The following is a 6,140-nucleotide window of genomic DNA, read 5'->3' as shown; positions in this document are numbered from 1 at the left end:
CAACACTGGCTCTGCTCCATACTCATATCATTGACATCCATGCAGACGATTATAGAAAGGATCCTAGAACTGGCAGAATGGCACTACAAGACAGACCATTCAAAGGAGGTAAAACGAGTTACCAGACACACTGAAAGTTGCAGAAGGAGCTCGTGTCATGCTCACCAGAAACATTGACATACAAAATGGTTTGGTTAATGGAGCTTTTGGAAAACTACTTAGAGTAGTTCACTCTGAAAATGACCAACACATCATCAAGCTTGGACTTAAAATGGATAATGAGACATCTGAAAGAATAACCGCACACCAGCAGACGACATGGTGTACATTGAGAGAGCAGAGGAGAATCTAAAGCAGAAAGGAGTGGTACGAAGACAGTTCCCAGTGAAGCTGGCCTTTGCATGTACAATACATAAGGTACAGGGTATGACAACCACATCAGCTGTTGTCTCTCTTAAGAGCATTTTTGAGCCCGGCATGGCCTACGTAGCTGTCAGCAGAGTGACGTCTCTCAGTGGACTGTATCTTCTTGATATGGAGGAGAAAAAATATTCACCAACCCAGAAATCACTGCAGCGCTTGAGAACATGAGACAAGCCAACCTTGATGACATGATGCCTCTTCTACAAGTGAGACAAACACTGAGCAGGTCAGACGTTTTCACCATTGTTCATCATAACACAGAGGGACTGCCAGCTCACATTAATGACATCAAGAGTCACCATGAATTGTGTCTAGCAGATGTTTTGTGCCTAACAGAAACACACCTGCGGGGCTCTTTTTGTCGCAGAGAGTCTCCACTTGAAAATTACAGTTTGTTCAAACGCAACAGACACCTTTCCTACACAAACTTTCCCCAGATGGCAAACAGAAGTGGTGGTGGAGTTGCTGTTTATGTGAAAAGTGACATTCAAGTGCATGAAAACAGTACATCCATAATGTAACTGACCTTGAATTTCTGGCTTTAAAGGTTGAAGCACCAGTCAGTGCACTGATTGCAGTTGTGTACAGACCTCCAGACTACACTCTGAGGCCATTCCTGAAAAACCTGGTAAGCCTATTAGACTCATTAGAGATCATGGACTGTCATCCCATCATAGTGTGTGGTGATTTTAATGAGAATGTTTTATCCAGTGCAAACAAACCAATCCTGGAGCTGTTTGAGTCTAGGGATACGCACAGGTCATCACTGCCCCTACCACAGAGAAGAACACACTGCTTGACCTAATTTTCATTTCTCAGCCAGAGCGATGTCTCCATTCTGGAGTCATGAAGACCTACTATAGTTACCATGACCCTGTATACTGTGTATTGTCCTGTGATGATTCATGATCTAGATCTTTGACTACAGTAAGTAATTTCTATATTTTTGAATGACTTAAGAAAGTAGAGCGATATTTAAAAGTTGACTTAAGAAAAAAATGCCCTGCATTGCAGTATAATGTTTGAATTTTTACATAAAATACAATTAAATGAATTAAATAATGATATCAATAAAATATGACAATTTTATTTATTACAGAAAATCTAAAAATCAGTAATCTATGAATGTCAGAAAAATCAAATATAGCAGTTTAAAACGAACAGTGTAGGCATATCCTCTCTGCAGCCAGGCTTCAAAATCCTGCCAGGCTGCCCCAGTCTCACTGTGGCTGGGAGGGAGGGAGGGTGGACCAGAGGATTGCCCACACAACAAATAAATGTTCAACAGCTTCTTCATTGTTTCTGAGAGAACAACACAGACTAACGTTTGCTTTTTTAAAAAGAAAAAAAAAAAGAAAAGAAAAAAAAAAAAAGAAAAAACCTAATTACAGCAATAATGACAGTTAAGCCAGTTTATCTGTGCCTCTATTTTGAAATAATATTTACAAAATGTTATTGATTTCAGTTTGTTATAATCTTTAAACTTTTTCAAAAGTATATGATTATATTTTTGGACAAATCTTACGATGAAACATACATTTTTATGAGCTTTTATCATGTTTCAGCCAGTGCATTTATCAGGGTGGGTCTGGGTTGATAAATGCACTGGCTGATAACTTCACATTTCTGGCCAGAATGTTTCAGCAGTGTTACATATGCACTACATATGTTACACTTGCTTTTGTTACCAGCTGATACCCTACATTTGTATAGACATTGGATGGTGTGAGGCTGGGGAGTTGAGTGGAGTGGGTGGGTGGGAGTTGAGTGGGCGGGTACGGTGGGAGGTTGTTAGGCTTCTTTCTTTTTTTTTTTTTTTTTTAAGAGAGACACAGTCCTCCTGTGTCTTCTCAAAGCTTCACATGTACAATCCAACAGTGTGAAGCACATAGCAGCCAGAAACTGTAATGCCACAGATCAGAGAGGCTTCATCATCACCATCTTCGCCGTGACGATCAGAGCGTGAGACTTCACATCTAGAAGTCCTCCTTCTAGCTTGTCCCACAAGCAGTCGGTGAGATTTACTCACAACAAAAAGGGTTAATGACATTATTTCCATGAAAACGTATTAATTCTTTGTAAAGTGTTTAAATTGTGTTTTCACTTGACCTTAGGAGTGTTATTTTGAGTGTATTTTAATATCTGTACTCAGGTGTTTCCCTCTGTGATCCATCCCTTCAGAGCTGAGACACTCAGGACTGAACAGACTGCACAGTTTCTGTGACCGAGCCTCAAAACATCTTCTTTGAAACCACACATGATAGAAGGGCTTTATATTTGCAGCAGCACTACTAAAGGTATTCAGTTTATTACAGGATGTGTTTGTTTCTTAGGACCAGCTCCAAGTGCACACTACCTAACATATACACCTTTCTGTTCCTTACAAACCAACTACTCTGGATCATATGGCCAGTTGGCAGGAATGTTGCTGCAGGAAAACATCCCTGGAGATCACCATCATTGCCAGACTGACTGTGCCTCCTCTGTGCAGTGTCAAGATCCTCCTTAAATGAGTGTGTAAGTTAACATTTTCATTATTTTATTCCCTTTGACAAGTATCACCGGTATTTACATTTACAACTACATATGTTCCTGTTTTCTGCTCTTCTTTTAAAGTCCTCAGCTATCCTGCTTCTGTGCTGCTTGCCACACATCAAACACTGGCCGGATGACAGGAGGATCCACTCTGAAGTCACTGGACATGATGAGGATCATATGGGACTTTATAGTTTCACAGAAACGTTGTGCTCTTTGATTACAGGTTTTAAATGGACATAATGACTGCCTCTCTCTGATCAACAGGCTAAAGGATTGTTTTCATTGTTAGAGCTCTGTACAATGTATGCTTATTTAATATTTCATCACAGAGCAAACCTTTATTTATTTAACATATTTTTATTTTGTTTTACTGTTGAATTAACTGTGGGATTTTTTTTAAGTGGGCACTCAGGATGTCATATGACCAGAAATGTGGTAACTGGAATTCTACAGTATGTTAAAAAAAATCTGCTAAGAACAAAACACACACAAAAAAACCCCAAGAGAACTCAAATTCGTTCCATGTAATCCAATCTAAAACATTTTAAACTGCTGAACAGCAACACAAACAGTGTTAAAGAAACAGTGTTAACAGAATAATTATGATGAGTTTGTACCAAAGTTTCAGGTCACATGGCACACCTAGTGTGTAGTGCGGGGTATCAGCTGGTAAGTATAGGTTTTTTCATATTTGTGTCCTTAGAGTTCAGATAGATAAAGCCTTGTGTATAATAATTAGTCATAACCACAACTCAAAGTCAGGGACTAACTAAATTTGTGACTTTGTGTCTGAGCCCAGGTTAAAACACAGTGTTAAAAAGCATTTAGTGGCATGGCTGAACAATGCTGTAAACTAATGATACTTATTTATCCATGTTCACAAAAAGGACTAATGTGTTTATTTGATTATTTTTATGTGTTAAACTGTGTTACCACCTTAGGCTTTCATTTGAGTTTACTCAAAAATCTCTATACAGTTCTCTTTTTACCACTGTGTGGACACTGTTTACAATAAAACATAAAAAGAATGAGTAATAAAAGATGTGTAGACAGATCAGTAGATTAAGTAGACCAATAGAAACAGCTGTTCAGCCATGTTCTAAGAAACCAACACAATTTAAAAGGTTCAGGATTATGGTTTTAAAAGTTGAATTTTCATGTATTTCATATGTTGCTTATTATTTTTATTTGGTTATTTAATTTAGTTATTTTTATTTATTCTCCTGTGAAGTGTTTAACAAAAATAGCTACTTTAATTTCAATTTTATTTGTTTATTATTTGGTAATTCGTTCTTTGAGAATCGAGTCTGTGCCAAAACTAAAGTTGAACAGACACATGACAGGATCAGATTATTAACACCTTAAAACATTGCAAACGTCTCTTTTAAAAGGATTTTATTCTATTTTGAAAAAAAACATTTGTTGAATTAATTTAAGTCCTTTTCAGAAAGAAGCTGTAAAATATGACGTAAGATTTTCATGTTATTTTCTATGACATACAAAACAATTGATGTATGTAATACCATTAAACATGATATACACATGTGTATATGTCTGAAAAACATTATGCTGTATATTAAAGCTTGTATTTTCTCCAGAATGTTTGTTCATCTTTTCAGTTCAATTCAACAAATTTGTTTTTACATTTATTTTATTATTATTTTTTATGAATTAGAGATTTATAATACATAATTCCACTCTTTAACTGATTAGAAGAATATGAACTTTTGTTATTCATTCAGAGGTTTTCTGACTACATTTTCTTTTGTCATTACTCATCTTTTCTAATTTACATTTTAAACATGTTCAGCTATTTTCCAACTTCTTCTGTGTGAAAATCAGCTTTCAAAAGTTCAGCACTTTTGTTTTCAGGTTAAAAATTCTGTATTTTCCAGCTAATTCAACATTTTTAGCTTAATATTCAGTAATTATTTCATTTCAGTGCATACATTCAGATTCAAGCATTCACACTGCAGTTTCTTCAGAAAATGCACTTTCTAGTTATTAGTGTGAATGCTTGTAAAAGCATTCACAGTATTGTTCTTCTAATCTTTATTATTCTATTTTATTATTATCTATTCCAGACGTTTTTTGTACTCCTACTCCTTCAAAACCGTTCAACTTAGAAAACCATTCAAACACCGTTAGATTCCTCTTCTTTTGGACATGACTGCTTCTATTTTTCTCATTTTTAACATTTATATTTTTAATTTTATTTAACTTTTTTCAACAAAAATTTCCCATGTATTTCAATGGGGAGACCCTTCAAATCATCATTCAACTTACTCATTTTAAACTCCTACTACTTCGACATACATTGACGTAGAGCCACCATTCAAACTTTAAATCGAAGACAAGACATTCAACTATTGAACTTGTATTTATCTTTTCAATATCTCTTATACTTTTTCTTCAGTTCCAGTTTAAGTTTCATGATGTTTTTCACCCGTTTCAGAGTTTATAATGGGTGTGTATGGGACGGAATGTTGGGGCTAGAGTGAGACAGCTGAACTGCTAGAGTGAGAGGAGCGAAAAAAAATTAATCTTAAAATATTTTTAAAACTGCCGCTGTGTCCGCAGCGTTTGCTCTACAGGTATGATTTTACCCTCAAAACGTAGCCATCGCTGTCCTCTTTCATCCAATGTGTTTACTATTGTACTAGGTGTTATGGTTCTTTCATAAATGTCACCAATGCACAGCCTCCTCCCTCCAACTCCTCCATAGACTCTAATGTTAAAATGGCTCAGAAGGTTCGTTTGAAAAGCAGAAGAGCATGGTGTTTTTACACTGTCACCACGTCCATATAATAAACTCCACAGGCATGAAAACTGAGAATTAGGTAGACTGGACATTGCTGCCGCTCACGGTGAAAGAATTTCGTCAATAGGACCTGTACTTTTCATTTGGGAGCGATTTGTTTCGACCTGACTTTTCTGTTCATTTTAAGCAGCAAAAGTGAGGTGCATGTCTGTGTGCGTGTGTATGGAGCCACTGGGTGCAGTCACTATAGCAACCAGGCTCACACCTGCCTGCCTAACGAGCTCTCTCTCTCTCACTGTGCCAAGATTCATCTTAAACACTTCTCTTTCAACTGCTGCTGTATCCACAGTGTTTGCTCTACAGACATCATTTTACCCTCAAAACGAAGCCATCGTTGTTCTCTTTCCAACAGCGTGTC

The 6,140-nt window shown here is 36.7% G+C and overlaps 1 long non-coding RNA gene across 1 annotated transcript; it reads left to right on the top strand.

Moving 5' to 3' along the window:
* Nucleotides 1–2,655: 2,655 nt before the first annotated feature.
* LOC120439302 lies at nucleotides 2,656–3,095 on the top strand. Its single transcript, XR_005612545.1, has 3 exons — nucleotides 2,656–2,720; nucleotides 2,837–2,940; nucleotides 3,040–3,095. It is a non-coding gene; the product is annotated as an uncharacterized LOC120439302 (long non-coding RNA).
* Nucleotides 3,096–6,140: the final 3,045 nt, after the last annotated feature.

The sequence above is a fragment of the Oreochromis aureus genome, linkage group 1, assembly GCF_013358895.1.
Source record: "Oreochromis aureus strain Israel breed Guangdong linkage group 1, ZZ_aureus, whole genome shotgun sequence".
Lineage (NCBI taxonomy): Eukaryota > Metazoa > Chordata > Actinopteri > Cichliformes > Cichlidae > Oreochromis > Oreochromis aureus.
This window is presented reverse-complemented; position numbering and strand designations above follow the sequence as displayed.